The following is a 21,433-nucleotide window of genomic DNA, read 5'->3' as shown; positions in this document are numbered from 1 at the left end:
GAGTAGCCCAGTCATGTGTTACGCTGCCTCTTGTTCAGTTTTTTTTAAATGCATATTGAGCTTCCTCGTGTTTCGCTAACCGCATGTTACAGTAAAGTTCACTTAGCCCCATGAAACTTTGCATTGACGATACTGTGTACAACTGAGCACACGTTAACATCAATTTAGTGTTTTAAGAGCAAGGATTAAATCATTAAATGAGATGCAAATGAACGGCTTGTTGTGGATGACAGGTGGGAGAGACCAATAGGGAAGGTGGGAAAAGCTTTCGGATGATTGCTTTCATGCTCTTCTTGGCAATATAGAGACAACTGTCAGATCAGGAGATATGAGACTTCCTGGGTGGCATTTGATCTTGGAGCTTAAATAAGAAAGAATAGGATTCTGAATGTAGTTAGAGCTGTAGTGAGACATTAACCACAAGTGAACCACAAGTTGAAGTAAATTGGCTGATGAACATGCATATATATAGAAAAAGAAAACAGCATATGGTACTCTGATGAAATACACTGAAGGCTTGAAATGCTGGGACGGTGAAGTGGATAAATTTGATAAATGCAGAAATAAACTCAGTGTGACAGAAGGAACAAAAGAGTCTGGCAGAAACATCGATTCTGGTTTGCAGGTGAAAAGAGGAGAAAAGCTTCAAGAGCTCTGTTAGAAAGACCAGACGTGTGTGTTTGAGAAGCAGCTGACACTCATGTGGGATGGACCAGGAGGAATATTAATATGGACAGTTGCTTAAATAGAAATTATGATTAATGATGAGAGGATGCAAGATTGTTGAAGCTTTTTCTGTCTCAAGTTAACAAACTGCATAGACTGGGGACTACGACAGGCTCTCCCATGGCTGGCCTTTTATTGTCTAAGGCACACCTGTGCACTAATCATGGTGTCTAATCAGCATCTTGATATGGCACACCTGTGAGGTGGGATGGATTATCTCAGCAAAGGAGAAGTGCTCACTATCACAGATTTAGACAGATTTGTGAACAATATTTGAGAGAAATGGTGATATTGTGTATGTGGAAAAAGTTTTAGATCTTTGAGTTCATCTCATAAAAAATGGGAGCAAAAACAAAAGCGCTGCGTTTATATTTTTGTTGAGTGTACATTATACAATATGTGTCTGTTTGTGTCTATGGTCAAAAACGTTTCGCTTTCCCATAGTGAAACTGTACTTTACCAGAAAAAAGTAATTAAATGATTATTTAAATGCATGCAGAATAGACATATGCATCTTGTTAAAAAACAGAAAATGCCACTCAGATACATTTCTCTAAAACAAGCCTCAGCTCTCTGACAGTGAGACCCTGGCTGTTTTCGTACTACAGATATATTCCTTGTTGATGAAAACGTTGTACTGTTCACTCTAAAAAAAGATTCTAAAACACTTAGATGCAGTTTACATAACAAAGAATCAACGTAAATAGATTAATCAGGAGAAAAGTGTGCTTTTAAGATCTTTTTTCTCTTGATAAAATATATTTCCCGACTCCTGCGCAGTTTTTAATGGAAAAATGCAGCAATCTGTATAACAATACTGTAGTTTTCGCATTTAATTTTCTTAAAAGAATACAGTTTTTCCAGTTCAGTGCATATAGTATTGTACTGGAAACTGCAATATTTATTTCACAAGCAACATGGCAATTTCTGCATTTACTACATGTAAAAAATACAGTTTGTTTTGATATTTGTGACAGCTTTAATTGCAATTTTTGCTAAAAAAAAAGACATATATTTAATTTTAAATACACTACTGTTGTGCTGATAATGGAAAAATGCTGTAATATTTATAATAAGTTATACACATTTGATTTAAAATGGTATTTTCATTTAAATTCTAAAATTTTTAAAGGCTAAAACTTTCTTTCTTTTTTTTTTTACAGTAAACTATGGGATGAAGCACATTTTTTTAACCCTAAAATCAACAATATCAATACATTTCTTTGCTGTAAATGTGGAAAATGTTTTTTGCGGTCACATTCTGGCAACTACAGCTGCCAGAATTTCACCTTAAAAAAAAAAACTACAATTTTTTTTACAGTGTAATTGAAACACTACATCTGCTGCTGGATGGAAATTTCCATTTCTGCCTTTTACACAATTCTACGACAGTTCTTGTTGACCTTGGTGGCCACTGCCCTGTTCATTTCTGTAGTGTAGCATTGTGTTAAAAAACCAAAGCCTGGAAGAAAGCCCACGCTTTGTGACAACTGCCCATTGTAGTCCCTTTAGAAATCTGGAGGTCATTTGTGTTGAAGGAGAGCAGAGAGAGATGCATCATGAAGTCACTTTTTGTCCGATAAAAAATAGTATCTCACACAACAAAACACACACACAGTACTGTATACGGATAATAATATTCATCAAATAAAATCTGCTTTTAGTTGAAAAATAGCTCAACTTAATATAGACATATACACTGTTGTAAAGTCTAAAAAAGCAACATAGTGAAAGTAAGGAACCAGTAATCTATGCAGATAAATATCTGATTTCAGTATGGATGATCCTGATGGCAGGAAGCCGTGTCCTCATTTCTTTTTCTTTCGATCCACAGCTGCTGTTCTCCCTCCTCCTCCGTCACTGTCTGGATGCTTCACTGAAGCTAATTGTGTCTTTGTCATCTTCAAGAGAGAAACACAAACTCTGTAAATTACACAGGAGCTCAGAAACCGTGCTGCGGAGCCTCTCTTTTCATTCGACAGTTGAAGGACCGTGTGACACAAAGCACAGCTCGCTTTAATGATCTCTACATCTGTTTTGATGTTTATTCTCAGTTTGACTGCATTTGACTGTGAAGCTACTCAATGAAAATATGCACAAGTAAACCTGAAGCAGAAATAACACACTCATGTCAGGAGGATGAATAGAACATGAGGCTCCTAATCGTATTAAATGGGGTAGGAGTGCTTATATCATGCACTTTTCTGCTAAATAAATCCTGAAAGCTAAATAGCATGAAAGTGTTCCTGACAAAGAAATAGTCCCTCCTCTGTCTGACACGATGTGAAAGCAACCCAGCACTTTAAATTATTGAACAAACTCAGAGTTTAACAAGATTACAGTCGGAACAATGAGGGTTCAAAAAGTGGAAATCTCTAAAAATACTACCTGGATCTTGAACTTTTAACACTGCTGAATTAATGGAAAAACATAGAAATGCTTATGAGCACATCAGTGATGATGACTAGTTGTAACCAGTGTTAGTGTTTCTCAGGACAAAATGAGAATTTTCACTGCGTTGTTGCTTTTTGTTCCTCCATTGTGAGAATTCAAAGCCATTTGTAAAACTTACAGACACTACAGGCTCCTTTCCTCAGTCTCAATTGCCCAGTTTAACACAAATTATAGAAATTTGCATCAAATGTATCTCCAAAGGAAGCTAAAATTGTGTTTTTTAAACCCTTAAATGACCCGATGAAATGGTTTTCTTGCAATATCTCTGTCATGTAAAATTTTCATCATTTCATTTTCCAGCTATTCCTCAAAAAACATGTTTTTAATATCATTCCATTTAAATTTTTAAGTTACTTTTTTATAATTTTAAAGAAACTGTGGCATTTGTATGGCTACCCCAAGCTCTTTATCACTGATAATATCATACAAGAGGTGATGAAGTGCACAAACTTAGAGGGTGAGCAACAACAGCTGGAGGAAAAATGAGCGGAAAAATGGACGTTGACATTCTTCTGTTGCTGTTCTGTGTAATATTCTTCTTTTTCAGTTGTCAAAATGTTCAAAAACTGTTATAAAGTGAAAAATAAACATGCCTCAAACATGAAATCATTCTTTTGTGGGCAAAAATATCATATAAACAAAATTACAAATTATTATTCTTTACCAAAATGAGAAAAATGGCATAAAAACACACTAATTCTTATATGGGTTATTTTTGACCCACTTATGGAAGAGTGTAGGGTCTAGTCCCTCTAGTATTTGTAATATAGTACATCTTAACTGTTTGACATAAGAGTAAACACTCTACTGTTCAAGCTAGACGTAATGCACTTACTGTAGGTGATACAATGTGGAACCATTTGGCATTTAAATGACAAAGTAGTCGCTTTGTTTAAATATTTTCTAATAATTTAAACTAATTTTGTCAGCCACTGGTATAAACAATGGGCTATTGCATATTTCTGCCTTTTGGAAAGATAGCTAATAATTACCTTCTGTCAGTTTCAGCATCTAATGTATCTAATGTGTTTTGATGCTGCCTTTTACTTCAGGAATATGAATACATCACAGAGTCTTTTAACAGCATCCTTTTTGTTCTATAATAGGCCACATTTTAGGCTCTGAAATGTTGTCATTTCATCATCCCAGCGCTTCTAAACAGTGTCAGCTGGGATTTAGTCAGCACTGAGATTTAGGAATATCATGGGTACGCTGCACGCTCTTAAAAAAAATCCATTGTCTGATTTATGAGGACTTCAGAGCCTTTTAGTTTCTTGCTGTGCAGCAGTTTTTAGCCTCTTTCAACATTTAAATGTGAAGTTGTGCATTGACAATGAGCAGTGACATGCAGCCTGAGAGTCTTCACATGGACTCACAAGACTACACACTCAACCTCAGACAACGTTTGGTTTGGTACGAAGCCATTTACACTCCCACTGCAAGAGTCTAATACACGAATCAGATTAATCTAGTTAATTCTGCTCGGCCAGCTGCACTGTGCTCGAGTGTTTAATTCTGAATAACTTGTCAAAATGTGAAGTTGCGGTATTGGCTGAGCACCATGACAGCAGCTTTGAACTGTCCTCATCAGTGACACCAGATGGGAAGGTTTTCTTGCCCTGACTTTGCCTTGCACATCATGAAAGACCTCAACTGTTTTTAGGACACGGTTGAGAAGAAAATCCTCTTTATCTTGTTGTTGGGAACAGGAAGTAGGAGTGGAAAAATACAGCTGGTGGCCAACAGTATGCTGTAGAAGGATAAACAAAGCTTCTGTTTGTCCGCGTGCTGATTGGCTTTCTCCAGCCAGAAGAGTGATGATGTCTGAGGCATGACGCAGATTCAGATTGGTGACACAGTTGTTTATCTTTCATCCTCATTTTAATGTTCGTGTATCATTTTAAATCTCAACAAGCTTTGGGTGAATGGTAAACACTTGTCGCCTCCTTGTAGCTCTCAACACAGTCTTGTAAAAATGTTTCTTTTACAGCTTGTAAATATTCAAACCCCCAACCACCCCCAAAGGCATGGGATGTTTTACTTTAAAGTTTTGTATTTGATCCAAAGCTCCATCTTTATGCTTTTTCTTCAGCTAAATGCCTGGCACATGCTCGCCAAATATACAACTCAGTCACTAAATTCCAATCCAGATTGTAAGAGGATGATTTAGGAAGGATTTGATCTAGGGTTTGCTCAATTCCAATTTAGATTTAACTGAATAAAATAAGTAAGAAGAAAAGAACTCGCGACTGCTCAATCATTGTATGATTTCTGATCAGTTCACAGTGATGGATTTGTAGTAGGATCGCAGTCATGTGATCGCTGACGTAGTGTTCACTTGTCATGGTTACAGTGACGTCATGCCGCTATCTCACAATGATACAGAAATCCCTAACAAATCCATGGATCCAGACTATAAACCCCATCACTTCCAAAATCTTATCACTTGGTCCTTGTGTCATTTCTGATCTTCTCTGAAAATTTCATCCAAATCCGTTTGTCCATTTTTGAGTAATGTTGCACACAGACAGAAGGACAGATTCACAAACAAACGCCCACTGATCGTCATTGACTCTTGTTCTAAAAAGCTATCGACCATCAACACTCATATGTAGTAAAAATCTGCCTCCGATCCAGTTGTTCCAGTTCCTATAACTTTAATTGAATGCCAATTCAAATTGCTGCTGCATTTGTGTTGAATGCAAAGACAAGAGACTCTTCTCATTTCCCTATTCTGAGCCACCTTATCTCCTCTGTCCTCTCTACAAATTTGTCATATTTGTTAAGTTAAAAGCTGAAGAAAACGTGAGAAAGTTGCACTGACTCGAGACCAACAGTGTTTAAAAGTGAAGAAAATGCAAACTCAGGTGCTCTTCAAGGCCAGTGATCAGTAAAAACCAAAAATAATGACACCCCACTTCTTAATTCATTAATGGAAGTCCTTAATATTTGACTGCAGTTCACAGAGCATCCGAGCCACTCTGATTTCAAATTTAAGAATCTTTTGATAATACATGGATAAACCAGCGTGCTTAGACTCAGAGATACTTCATCAGGGTGTAGGGTGCAGTGGAGACAGGTGTGGCATTTAAAATTCATTAAGCAGTCACACCAGTATTAAGGACTTCCATTAATAAGAAGTGGGAGTCATTATTTTTTTTAAACTTTACTGAATATAAAAGTTTCATTAAAGCTGTTCTGCTCATCTAAGAGAGATAATGAAATACAAGCTGTAGCTAAACATTAAACAGATGCTGCAGCTGTCACATTAAGTGATGCTGCTTTGAAATGACGGCTCAGAAGAAAGGACGTCTCACTTTTAAAAGCTGTTGCCTCGACTCGTCTCTCTTTGTTTCTCTTCCTCACCTCCTCTGCTCACATCTCAGGTGAGAGGAACTAGGACAGAAGGAGAGGGGTGAGGAAAGGAATCGAGGACGTACATACAAAGTGGTACATGAAGGAGGGAAAAGAGGCCACTGAGCACATGCTAGAATTAATTTCCACCTGATGTTTGATGCCTTTGGTCTAAACAGAGTCCTTCTACGGTGCTCTGTGTTCACACTTATTAAACATCCTGTATTAAAGACTGCCGTACATCATGTGCATCATGCACTCCTCTCTCTTAAATGAGTGGAAACCATGTTGACTGAAGTTTACACTCCAACTGAAGGTTCAGTAAAACTATTTGTTGACAGTTAATGAGCTACTAAATGGCCAAACTACAGAATTCATTCCTCCAAGTTGCTGCACATTGACTCAGAAAGCATATTTTCCCCACACATAATCACTGGAAAAGGACTGAAAAGAAAGAATCTGGATCATTTAGATTCAGATTAGATTCGGGGTTGCACAGGGCACTGTCGCCATGCAGCAAGAAGGTCCCCAGTTTGTGTCCCGGCCTTCCTGGGATCTTTCTGCATGGAGTTTGCATGTTCTCCCTGTGCATGTGTGGGTTTTCTCCAGGTACTCCAGCTTCCTCCCACAGTCCAAAAACATGCTGAGGTTAACTGGTGATTCTAAATTGTTCATAGGTGTGAATGTGAGTGTGATTGTTTCTCTGTATATGTAGTCCTGTGATAGACTGGTGACCTGTCCATGGTGTCCCCTACCTTTACCCTAAGTCAGCTATGATAGACTCCAGCACCCCGCAACCCTAATGAGGATTAGAGGATTAAGCAGTGTATAGAGAACGGATGGATGGATGTTAATGTGTGCAGAAGTGTTGAACACACATGCTCAAAAACACAGAGTCATAAGGAAGGCCACTTAAAGACGTCAATGAACAACTTTCAAAGTAGATCATCGCAAACTTTTCGAGCACGGTATTCAGTTTTCCTTAGCTCCACCCATGTAGCTAATTAGCAAATTATTCAATCTCAGTAATAAGAAACATGTACCTGGTTTTATTTCTACAGAGATAATCAGGTATCACAGGAACGTCTTGGAAGCAGCTGATACTTGTTCAGTATATTATGACTTGAACACTCTTTTTCCACTCATTCAGAATGAAATGAGGCAAACAAAGGAAAACTTTGCCCTTTTTATTTTAGCGAGACGTGAACTCTCATGTGAGCTCACACTGATGCTCATACCAGCATCCAATTTCCCACCAAACACATTCACGCTGCAAGAATCAAAGCGGAACATTAATCATGTTTCATCCCATTCATTTACTGGTACTCACCCAGCCATTTAAAAATTTCCCAAACATAATAAATATTAGCGCTTCCTGCAACACGTACAGGGACCTAAACTGAACTGAAAGGATAATAATTCAACTGCACACACTGAAGTGTCTCTCTTTCTTTTCCACTGCAGCTCTTGGGAAGGATGTTTGGATTTATCTAGTGTTTGGGCTAAAGGTCCTGTAGAAATTTGTTGTGTATACACACAGATAATGCTGTTTGGTTTGACCACTGGCCTGCATCCTGCCTGACGCTGACTTAACCAGAGGAACACAATGGACTCCCATCAATCGACCTCAGGGGTCCCAAACCGTTCACGTTGTCCCTTCCCAACATGGATTTCATGAAGCTGTTTACTCAAGGAAAGAGAGTTAATGTATGTTCATTTACGCGGCCACAATGCAAATAATATTCAATAAACTACATTTATGTAAATTATAGCTTTAAATAAGCATTTCAAGATAGTAAATGCTACGAATATAAAAGCTGAATTTCAATTTTCTTATATTTACCAAAACAAACCAAAGGTCTCCAATATTGTCCAAACAAACAGCTGTGAAATAAATCTGCAGAAGTGATGTAACTTAAAATGGCAAAATTTGGTTTAAATCAGGAACTAACTCATCAAAGAGCAGGTAATGTATTTATCTAACCACACATTTGATGCCAACTTTCAAGACTTTGTACCTTATTTTTATATGACTGAATTACTGAAACACTCAAATTTGCATTTTGGTTCTTTCATGGATTTATTATTGGTCTTATTGGCCAAAAATATACAATATGCAGCATATTTATATCAACTTGAATTATTAATTTTGTGATGTATGTGTTAGCTTTTTTAAGTGTCTTGACCTCTTAGCTTCTAGTGAGTGCATTACAATTGACTACAGCTGGTGACTCTCCTGAGCAAATTTAAATAGGACCTGTTTGAATTCATTCGACTTTGCCACAAACAGTACAATGGGCAAGACTGAGGAGCTGAGTACAGAACTGAAAAAGCAAATAATACACTTGAACAAGTCAGAAAAGTAACCTGGTGCTTTTTCAGTGCAGCTACAGATCCCGAAGTCAACTGTACAAGCTATTGTTTGCACGTATTAACTGCAGTTGTGTCCCAGTCAAGATCAGGAAGAAAATGCAAACTGTCACCAGCTGCTGAGAGATTATTGGTCAGGATGATCAAGAATCAACTGAGAATCACCAAAAAGCAGGTTAGCAATGAATCAGAAGCTGCTGGATCACAGGTGTCAGTGTTCACAGTCAAGTCTGTTTCAGGAAGTCTTTTCTAAATGCCTGACTGAAGCATGCTGCTGACCACATCAACAGAGAAAACTCCTTCTGGAGGAAAGTTCTGTGCTCAGATTAAACACAAATTGAGGTATTTGGCCAGAATGCCCAGAAATATGTTTGGAGGACAGAAGATGAAGCTTCAACCCCAAGAATACCAAACCTACCATAAAGCATGGCTAGCCACATGTAGTGTTCACCAACAAAAATGACAAATAAACAAACACACTAATATTTTTATATTTAATAAATATATTCTGTCTTTGACCTGCTGAATGTTGCCAGTGTTCGCTTCAAGCAAACACCCTGAACATGTGTCATTGATTAATGGTCTGCTGTCAAAGTGAGATGATGGCACACAAAGACGACAGAAAAAAGAAATGACAACGATGAGGAAGTGAAAAGGGAGGAGAAATGTCAGAAATAGCAGCTACAAACACTTCAAAGCCAGTCTCTGTGGACGCATGTTTTCATGTGACTCCAGAAAGCTCCCTCAGCTTAACTCTGCAGCCCCCTGAGCCTTTGCTTCATGCCGTTCACACAGAGATATAAACACAGAGTGCATGGAAACAGCCCAACACTGAGCATGTTTTAGTTTATAGGATGACTCTGAAGGTCGATCCTCGCTGCTCATTTTTCCAAAACGTCATGACGGAGCCGTCAATGACACCCACGGGGGCAACATCAGTGGAGCAGCGCTGCTCTTTAATCCACTGATTTGAAACATGGACGTTCGTGTCAACGCAATCCAGAGCTGTGGGGAATTATTATTATGCTGTGAATAGGGAGATTTGCCAGAGAGTTTGTGATGTTATCACAATCCCTCTGCTGCTTAATATGTATATATAGAGTGATTTGCAAAGCACTAAGCTTTTGATTCATCCTACAACAGGGAGGGGCTTATGGTTCAGAAATAATGTCCTGAATACAATAAATGTGAAATTATTTCAGCTAATAACAGACTTAAACACAATGAAAGTAGCAGAACAAGTACAAAATAGGAAGATTTCAGTGCTTTCTGGTGATCTTGGCTTATGCAAACACATGAAAATAACTTCCCACGTAAACCCACTTTTTTTTACCCATAAGTACACTTGTATTTGTATTTGTGAGTAGTTGTTTTTTTTATACACAACTTGCCGATTTCCTCCTTGACTTGAATAAGTGAATTTTGTGGCCTGACCACAGATTCCAAACTGTCTGACTACATTTGTTTTTAATGTGTCTACAAAACCACAGCGCCGCTGAAATGTGGTGTTCGACAGAGCTGCCTCATCTATCGAGACCTGACACAAGCTACAGCTACAAAATATCACATCCTTTGTCATTTTTCACCACACTTACTGTCCTTTCTTTCCAATATTTCGATTTCTTTTCTTCCTGTGATTGCCACATACTCTCTCTTCGCCCCTCCAAGCATCCGAGGGGCAGTGATCTATGAGAGTTTTAACTCATCTGGAATAAGGTTTAAATGAGAGCCCAGAGGTGTGTTTGTGATAAATGGAACCTGTGTGTGCAGGCGAGAGCTTCACACATCCAAACCTCCGAGGTGATTACCAGGTGGAGATTGGTTTTGTGCTCAGTCACTAATGGGAACCTCGCAGAGCAACAGCCCATAATGAAAGTCAATGTGGGAGATCATACTGAGAAGTACCACTGAAAACTTATTTGAGAATGGTTTCACAGTGTCCCCAGCCTGCTGACGTTGGAGCGTGCTGCCTCCTGTGTGGAAAGGCGATGGAAGGTATTTCAGAAGTGTCATGCTAAAAGCTACCTTGAAGCTTGGAATATACGACTGATGTTCCTTCTTTAGCTTTCTGAGGATGCAGAGGTGCTTTTAAATCAGACAGACTGAGAAAGACTCTTAGAGACGCGGCGCATATTATATTCTCTGCTGCAGGTTCAGAGACAGGTTTCGCTTCCTCAGAATAGAACAACAAAGTGTAAAAGAACGACACACAGTGATGTCACTGTCACCAAGGAGACATCATCGTTTCAAAAGTAAAACGTCTTTATGATGTGAAGACGTAATGGTTAAGGATTGGTTTACTGCAAAAACAGCTCAGGAAGGCTGAGGTAAACATTAAAACTTTTGTTAAAAAAGTGTGGTTAAAGTTTAGGAAACATTATTCCAGTTCAAGGTTACCTTTGTTGTCATGGTTACAAAAAATCTATAATTACAGCTCAAGGTTTGACATCTAATACATCTATAACACATGAAGACTGATGTTTAATATTATTTTTACACTTGACTGGAAATCAGCAACAGATATGTTTCTCTGTTTCTCAGTTTACAGCCCACATGTATCCGGTCAGATGACTCCAGGGGTTTTATCCAATCAATTCCAGCTTCTTATTCACCTTCATCATTTTCTTGACTCCAGTGTTGTAGCCTGAGTTTCTCCCTCTCTTCTTTCCCCTCTGTCCTTATCCCTTCATTTAGTCATGGTTTTAAAAATCCAGCATTGTATCAGGCAGTGCTTTAACTTGAAAGTCTTAATTACAACAGCTGCTAATTAATGTGGTGTGAACGTTATGAGCTGAGGGGCTATTTGAAGCTGGCTCAAAGTCCCTCTCTGGTCATTGATTCAATCTTTAAAAACCCATCTCTGTCTATCAAAGTTACAGATTTGGAAAATATGTCAGGAAAATAAACTTTTACTGCCTTGAAATGGTTGAGATGTGACTTTATGCTGCAGCTTCCTCTACAACAGGGATGTCAAACATGCGGTCCACAGGCCAAAACCAGCTCTCCAGAGGGTCCAGTCCGGCACGCAGGACGGTTTTGTACAGTGTAGAAATTACAGAGAAGACATTAACTGCAAATTGTCAAATAGCGTTACTTTAAATTGACAAGTAAATAAGGAAAGTATGGTTTTACCTTGTTGACATGCTTCGACTACGTCTGCTTTCTTCTTCAGAGCATCATAATGAACCATACTTTCCCTATTTAATTGTAGGTTTAAAAATAACACGATTCTATAACAAGAAACGACAAATTGAACATAATCCAACTATTATAAATTTGTAAAACTGTAAATTTAAGATAATTAATAAACCATGACAAGTTGTTTTCATCATAAAGTAAAATACTAAATTGTTCACTGTGCATTTGTCAGTTTGTGTTTTGTTTTTGTAATATTGGTTTTTGTTTTTTTGTCTGACTTTTGTCGTTTGTTTCATGTTTTTGTCACTTTGTTTCTCGCCTTTGTTGTTTTTTGTCCTTTTTGTCGTTTTGTGTCTTTTTTGTTTTGGTTTGTGTCATTTTTCAAATTTTTTGTCATTTTGTTTCTCACTTTTGCTGTTTTGTGTCTCATTTTTGTCAGCTTGTGTCTCATTTTTGTAATATTTTGTCTTATGTTTGTTATTTTTTGTCTTGCTTTTTGTCAGACTTTTGTCATTTGTCTCGTGTTTTTGTCAATGGCAAGCTGTAATACTGGAGTTCTTCAGTCACACATGTTGAACCGGAAAACCATTTCTGACAAAGAATAATGATACAGAAAGTCCAACACTGCAAGCTGACAGAATTGGTTCCTTATTCCTGTCACATTCACAACTCTAAAAGTCTAAATCTGTGTTTTGTAATCTGTCAGCGGCACACTGGAGTTTAAAGAACGACATTGTCAGACATGGTGTTGACTGCTAGTGTTCCTTTTCACCAAAAGATCTTTAAACTACAAAGCTGCTCAAAATATGATTAAAACAACACTAACGTAAAAGACTTTTAGGTTCACTCAAGAGCTCACGGTATTTATTTTGAGGCACTTTTTAAAAAGATGTCATGTGTCTTTCCACTGATGCTTTCTGACCCATGAAAGCATCTCCTGCAGTGTTTGCAGTCTGCTTGTTAGCTTCAGCTTATTTTTAGTCCATCAGTGGGTGGCGGGTTTGTAGTTGGTCCGTGTGAACAGGACACAAGAAGCTGACATTAAGATGCAATAAAAAAAAGAGCAAGCGTAGAAGTTGTTAAAGAAACCCAGAGAGGGAGCCTGCCATCATGAAATAGTGTATGGATAACATGAAGGGTGACTTCAGGACACAGTTTTCAGCTTTCACACATCATTTCATGCCGTCGTGATTAACGGCACCGTCCCCCTGAACTTAACTCTAACCTTAACCACTTTACAACTTCAAAAGGCTTAAAATGTGTAGATATGACCCAGGAAATGTACCTTAAGTGCCGCTATTTGTACAAAGTCCTATGATATGGCATCGCCAGGCTGTAAAGTGCCTATAAACACTTTTGCTATTTCAGAATCTGAGAGATGGGTGAATGCAGAGAACAGCAATAGCAGCTAAGTGTTCTTGTGCCCAGAGTGGGATCCTTGTTGAGCCTACTGACACTATACTGACATTAAAAGTAAGATTTTGTAGCTGTAATATCAATGCAATTTGAGGACTGATCTACCCACGCCTTCAATGTAAGATGAGATGTAATTATTTGAGACTTTAAACCATGATGAGAGACTTGAATTTGAACTGAGTAGTTTTAGTTGCCAAAACAGAACCAGAAAGTCACCAGAAGCACAACTGGTCAGAAGTGTTAGAATTTTCCCCAACTTTTCCAGTTTCTTTTGGAAATTCTGCATGCTAATGTCTCATCGTACTCCGAATTGAAAGCATAGAACAAATAAGTAAATGAAGTAAAGAAAAAAAATCAGCTTAGAAACCATAATGTATTCTAAACTTTTGACTCATTGAAAGTACCACCTTTGGCAGATAAAACAGCTGAACACACTCATGACATTCTTTCCACAATAGAAATCTAATATTCTTCAGAAAGTTCTTCCCAATTCTGTTGCAGAAGTTCCAATGAATGTGTTCCACTTGTAGGTTGCTTTGCTTTCACTTTTCTGTCCAGTTTATTTCAAACCAGTTCATTGGGTTTAAGTCTGGAGACTGTACTGCCACTCCATGTTTTCAAGCTTACCATCTGGTTCTTTTTTCCTAAGGTAGTTCTGGCAAAGGTTAGACTTATGCTTTGCGTCATTATCTTGCTGTAGGATGAACCCCTGATCAACTAGGAACATACCAGAGCTTACTGCATGGAGCTGCAGAATGCTGTGGTAGCCATTTTGGTTCAGGGTTCCTCTCACTCTGTACAAGTCACCGACCCTGGATTAAGTAAAACAGCCCCAGACCATCATGCTTCCTCCTCCATGCTTGACAGTCGATGTCACACACTGAGGAATCATCCTTTCTCCTACTTAGCGACGTACAAAAATCCTGGGTGATGAACCAAAGATCTCAAATTTTGATTCATCAGTTCATAATACCTTTTTCCAGTCTTCAGTAGTCCATTGGTGGTGTTTCATGGTCGAGGCATGCCTCTTTTTCTTATTCTGAAGTCTTAGCAATGACTTTTTTGCTGCAGCTCGACCTGTCAAAACTCAAAGTCTTGTCTTCACACCTGAAACTGAGGCTTCTTACTACAATCACTTGTAGTAAGAAGTGCTTGAAGCTGTTGTCCTGTGAGCTCCTATCACCAAGCTGTTGACTCTCAGAAACTTGTCTTCTGATTCTGTTGTGGCTTTGGGTCTTCCAGACCTCTTCCTGTCAGAGTTTCCTCCAGTTTCTGAGCCTTTTGATGGTGAAGAAAACTGTACTCACTGACACCTGACTTTCTTTACAATTATCCTAAACTTACCTCTGTACCATTTCAAGCTATTCATTGGACTTGAACTATTTGAATTTCAGTTTAAAAAAAAACTGGATAATTTGGGGTGTTCTAAAACTTTTTACCTATACTGCAGGTCATAATAAAGCATTTTTTCAATTGTCCATGCTCAGCTTGTTGCTGTTTTCACGTCACCTTGCAGCATCTGTTTCATGATCAAACACTACATTGCCCCTCCTCCACCTCTCACTGGGCATGCCGCTCTTCACCATTTGCATGAGTGGCAAAACTAATATCCACTAATGGATGCACAAAGTAACATAACCGCAGCACGCTCACGTGGCTGCAAATATCCACATTTCATTTAATTTTCTGTGCAGTGTTATTAAAATGCACAATGCTATGCATGCTAAGACAGCCATTAATAATAATAGTTTTTATTTATAAAAAAACAAGGACAATATCAAAGTGTTTGTTTTTCTTTTGAAGGTGCGAAATAATATGGAATCCCCCAACAATACTCACAAAGAAGATTAATGTAGAAACAACCAGGATGCATTCAATTATGTGTGTAAGTGAGTGTGTGTTTTTTTTTATCCTGTACTGTACATGTACTTCTCTGTCAACCAATACATGGCTTGTGTGAATTTATGGTTCCCAAAGCCTTTAAGAAGCTTTCTTGGAAATGGTGCCAGAGACGAGGCACTTATGAGGAGGAAGACGTGGGATTGAAGACACCCGGGGGAGATGGAATGTGCAGAGAAGAGATCAAATGTATGCAATAGGATCTTCGTTTCAGTATTTAGAGGAATAAACAAACAGAAGAAATTTGTGTTTGTCTGTGTGAAGAGACAACAAAATGTAATTCTACACAGCATGTTACAGTGAGATACACACATAAAACCTGAAATCCTGGATAGTCTCCGTCTTTATGTAAGGCCAAGCACTACTTAACCTGATTCCATTAGCAGTCCAGAAATGCCCCCGGCATTCTTCATTCTTCTGTAACGCAGTTTTTGTGTGTCCTTGCTGTAGTGTATTTGTCAGAACGGGTGCTGTGTTTATGTTTTCTTCATCTGACCATCCATTTTCTATATCCGCTTATCCTGCTCAGGGTCACAGGAAGCTGGAGACAATCCCAGCATGCAGTGGGCAAGAGGGTTTTATGGGCTGGACAGGTCACGGACTGTCACAGGATTCTCTTTGTGTGTGTGTTTGTGTGCGTTTGTCTGTGTGTGTTTGTGTTGTGCTCATTTCATGCCATCAGTGCCTGCAGTCCTGTTTGCTGTCAGCGTTCAGTGTTGGGTGGTGATTCATGACTCAATAGTTGGTGCTCCAGTAAAGTGCTGTTGTTGTTATATAGTAGATCGTCGTAATGTAGCTGTAAATGCACAATAACCATTTTTGTAAGGTTTCCAAAGACCTTTGATAGGAATTGAGGTCAGATTTATGTGGCACAGACACTTGAGAGATATAAGAGACTTAAATTACCCGTTTCAGGTGATATAATTGGTCGATCACTCAGCCCCTCTGCTAGCTATTGATCGCTGCAGTCGTACGGGAAAAAGCACAGCAGGACTGTTAGGCTTGTAAACATGGTGCTATAACATGAGAGATGCTCAACGTAGAAAGACATTAGAAGATTGCATTTTTTCTTGCCTTTCTAATAGAACAAAACACAAAGAGTATCTGCAGGTTTATGTATGTCAAATCAAGACGTTTAAACACATTTTAAGACCACTTTGACCAAATTTAAGTCAAAACTTCAAGAAAATACTCGAAACAGGGACCACTTATAGAGTAGCATCTTGTCCACTTTTCTTCTAATGTGATTTACCACTGCTAACTAGCTAACTTCATACTCAGCCGCATTCTTTCACAAAGTTTAGGCCATCGAATCAGACTAAATAACTGCAAAACAACAAAGTTTTCCCCAGCTTTATTCATTATTTCCTTTAGCTGCTAGTAATGGGTTGCAAGAACCCATGGTGGCACAGGAGTCACTGATGAAAGCCACCAGAAAGAACAACATCAGCATTTTGTCTGCAAACACAAATCCAAAATTGAGGTCTTGATTTTAATGCTTAGGACCTGCTGACACCCTGGATCACAACAAAAGTAAAGAAATTGATAAACTTGAATTTCAAAGCTTTATCTAATTTTGTTAATTGGAACTTGGCCTTATAGCTGAAAAATGCATCACATTAAAGCGCTTCAGTCAATATTGTTAATATGGGTTTCTTTTTATTAGCATATTTTTATTAAAGGTCAGGAAAATTTAAATGTAGCCACGCAAGTCTATTTGTCAAGGTACAAGATAATGTTTTTTATGTTAATACAACGACGAAAAATACACACAAATAAATAAACTGATGCATCAAAATGAATAAAACTAAGGATAAAAAATGATCTCACCTTGATACACATTGAATAAAGAAAGCAAGTGAAACATGAAGGCACATGAAGGGAGACCAGGATGAGCAGGTTAAAGTTCAGAGTGGCTGGTATGGACCAGGTATCATCGGACAGCCTCCTTGACATAAAGTCCATCAACCCCAGGAGCAGCCTACACAAAGTGCACTGCTTAGTTGGAGGTGTCTCTATAGACCTGCACTTAAGCAACGAAGAGAGCAACGGAGGGTAAAGGAGCTCCATTATCAAAGGAAATGATAGGTTGTTTATGAGTGAGGCAGAGAACACCCACTGAACATTACATTTTCCTTACATGCTTTCATGGAGGTTTGCATCAAATATGTTGAGGTGAAAGTACTGAACATTCTTTTAAACTATTTTCTTCTTGCTTTTAATGGCGTTGCTATAACCAGTCCATATTGTTAGCGCTTTATCTCTTTCATGGACAGTATCAGCTTGTTATGAGTCTTCCTTAATTGAGACTGAGAGTAAACAACAAGGCTTGGACAGAAAGCATAACTTTGTAATAACCGAGCATTACAAACTTAGAATTTGATTGTGTAACTACATTAAACTACTTTATGTGCTTATATTTACAATTAGCTGTCCTTCCGATGTGTAGCATTTCTCCTCTGTGTGAAAGCCATTAAATGAGAATTTATGTTAATGGTAGTTGTTACATTCTACAATTTCTACAATTTCATTTAGCTGATGGTTAATCCAAAATATTGTACATCTGAGAATAGATACAACACAAGCAGGGATCTAGTCAGGAGAAACAACCTGGATAAAGTGAAATAAAACAAGTTTGAGTGTCATAATAGGACTTGTTACATGTTAGCTGCTCAGATTAAGGCAACCCACTGAACCAGTCATACTTGTAAGACCATCCATCCATTCATTATCTACACACCGCTGAATCCCCTTTAGGGTCACAGGGAGGCTGGAGTCTATCCCAGATGACTTAGGGTGAAGGTAGGAGACACCCTGGACATGTCAGCAGTCTATCACAGGGCTACACATAGAGACACACACTGACACTCACATTCACACCTACAGACAATTTAGAGTTACCATTTAACCTAAGCATGTTTTTGGACTGTAAGAGGAAGCCAGAGTACAGAGGAAACCCACACATGCACAGGGAGATCATGCCTTGTAAGACCAATTGAAAATAATCTGTTAATCCTTATTCTCAAAGCATTTTCTCTTGAAACATTAAAATGATACATGACCTCTGAAAATGCTGACGATATAGCATCAGTTTACTGAGAAATGTCTTCAATATGGTCCCCAGCTGGAGAGGTCACTGACATGTGTTGGGGTTGTCATAGCTTAGCATAATATTATACACAGTATGCTGCCAGTGCATTCTGGTTTTAAAATGAATCAGATTGACACCTTAAGAAGTCGAACAGAGACAGGATTTTCAACCAGCTCACGGAAATAACCTTGGCTTATTTAGCAACAGCCAATAAAATCTGCTTCAGATATCTTGACCAATGTAAATGAAGGTTACGGATAGGAAGGAGAATTCTGCTTGCATCTAACTCCATGGGGCTTATAGGTCAATGGGCAATATCAATTCTGAACCACTGCATAGCAGCTATCTCTTCAGTCTGTATCTCTTATCAGCATCACGCTGATAATTTGACAAAGTGGGGGAAAGTTCAAACTCAGAACAGTAGGGAATAGTCGTCCATTTGACAAGACATCACTGTCAAGTGTTCCTGATATGTCAAGTATGCATTAGTGATGGATAGGGACCGCTCGATAACCCCAGAAACAAACTCTGTGCTGTCAGCTGTTCAGCCTTCAGATTAGCTGGCTGGTGTGCAGGGTGACCTGTCTGCTCCAGCGCTGCTGTAGATCTCCGACAGCAGATGTCCTCTGCTATCATCCTGAGTGTCGTTCCTCATCTTCTTGACAGCAGCAGGGTTCTGTGAGAATGTTCCTCCCTGAATTACAATAACTGTGCTTCAATAGATGCATACTAATTATTTTTTAGGTTATTTATAGAAGTATAGTTTTAGTTTTTTATTGATCTTCACTGAAAAATATCTTTGACAATATATAAAACCTGCATTCTTTCTAACAGTCAGCAGGGGGCGAATCCTCCAGTTACATGAAAGATGTCTGATTGAATGAAGTCTTTGAGAGAATGACTAATTTTCTCACTTTATTTGATACTCCAGTAAACATTGTTTCTGATGAGTTTATGGTCTCAATTGCTAGTTTTGAGTTTCCTTCATTACAACATGATGTTTTTTTCATGAATTATGGTCCCATTTAGAGGAAAATAAAAGGTTAATTAGGGTATGTTTTAGGGCATGGCGACCTTGTGACTCACAAATCACTTCTATAAGGGTGTGTATAGTTTCCCAAAGTTCTCAGCTTGATTCTACCCTCATCCATCCATTATTATATTAACAGTGCTTACACCGCTTACAACGCTTGCAGAAAGATTCCAGGCCCAGGCCAGGATGCAAACCTTCTACAGCTACAAGGTGACGGTGCTAACCACCGAGCCACTGTGCAGCCCCAGCTAGTTTCAACCCTCATTAATAGAGCAAAAAACCAAAATGGCTGAAGTTCAAACTCAAGGCCTCAAAATAGTAGTAAACAAAGCAATGGGTAGCGTCATGGCAGCTATGTCTAACTTTTATATACAGACCACAAATAATATCCAGTTTTTAAGGACTACAGATTCTCCTTTATTGACTAACAAGGCTTGTTAGCACTAGGTAGTAGTGTTAGAATCCTTGTGGGCACAGCCAAGTTTAATTTATGCTCCTGTGTTAAATCTATGCAAAACTTATGCCATCAGTGAGCAGTTGTTGACTGTAAGAGATGGACAGAAGAAGTACAGGGCTCTTGTGGATGATTTTGTAGAGTAGTCTAGTAGGAATCTTCTGCATTTCAATGTGGCCAAGACCACAGAGATGATGATCGAGGACAGGCACACAACCATCCTGGGTGAGGACATCGTCATGGTGGAGGACTGTAAGTATCTGAGTGTCTAAATCGACAGCGGAATAAACTGGAGGACCCACACTGACACTGTGTACAAGAAGGGGGTGAGCCGCCTTTATTTTCTGAGGAAGATCCTTTAATGTGTGCAACCGAATGCTGGAGGTCTTTTAGTAAACAGCTGTGGCCAGCGCCCTGTACTAAGAACAGACTGAATGAACTGATCTAGAAAGTCGGCTCTGTGATTGGCTGCAAACTGGACTGTTCTGAAGCTGTGGTGGAAAGCAGGACTTTGAATTAACTGTTGTCCATCCTGGATAATCCTGACCACCAGCTTCACCCTCTGCTGGACAGGCAGTAGAGCAGCTTTTCCAACAGACTGGTCCAGCTCTGCTGCCACAAGGACAGATAGAGGAAATCTCTCCTGCCACAAGCAATATCTCTGTTCAATTCATCACCCCTGACTAACAGAGAGCTCTCAGTCCTCTCTGTCTTGTAGTATCTGTTTCTGGTTCTGTAATTTGAAATTGCACATGTTTTTTTGTTTACTCTTGCACACTGTTTGCACTACACTTTAACATCTGCAAATGCTTTCTCATAAGACATGTTGTATTTTATATCTTTTTCTTATTCTTTATTTTTATTTACTGGATGTTTTTGCTTATTTATCTGTATTTATGGTGATGTGAGCTGTACTCTTTCCGCTGTAGCAAACAAATTACCCCCTGGGATTAATAAAGTATTTCTATTCTATTCTTTATTATCTTCTATTCTATTTTACTTGTACCTCTGTAGTTACATCACCAAAACACTAGTTAGTGGTGGGGTTTCTATGCCACTTCATGGAATTTCTTCACGTACTTCAAACAGTGATTATCGAGTGGATCATGGTGGATGGCTGCTGTGGAGAGAATTCAACACAGAATTATAAATCACGCTTTACAGAGCAGTAATGTCTCCACTCTAAATGTAAAATGTACCTATTTTAAATGAATAGAGTATAAATAATATTATGTAGGGAATTAAGTCATCATAGGGATGTCCAGGTATCCTAGACTAGAGGTTTTAAAAGTGTCAACACAACAGTGTAACTGCACCATTCTCGGTTTGAGGGTCTTCTTGTTGCTGTCTTTGTGTGTAATTCCTTCTTACCTTATCCTCATTGCCTGTCATTTCTCAGACATTACCGTCAAATAAAGGCAAAAGTGGGGGAATAAATGAAAACTGAGTCAGCTGCTTATGCACACACTCATATATACTGTAGTTTACTTTATATGTT

Source organism: Acanthochromis polyacanthus, chromosome 20 (assembly GCF_021347895.1).
Source record: "Acanthochromis polyacanthus isolate Apoly-LR-REF ecotype Palm Island chromosome 20, KAUST_Apoly_ChrSc, whole genome shotgun sequence".
Taxonomy (NCBI): domain Eukaryota; kingdom Metazoa; phylum Chordata; class Actinopteri; family Pomacentridae; genus Acanthochromis; species Acanthochromis polyacanthus.
This window is presented reverse-complemented; position numbering follows the sequence as displayed.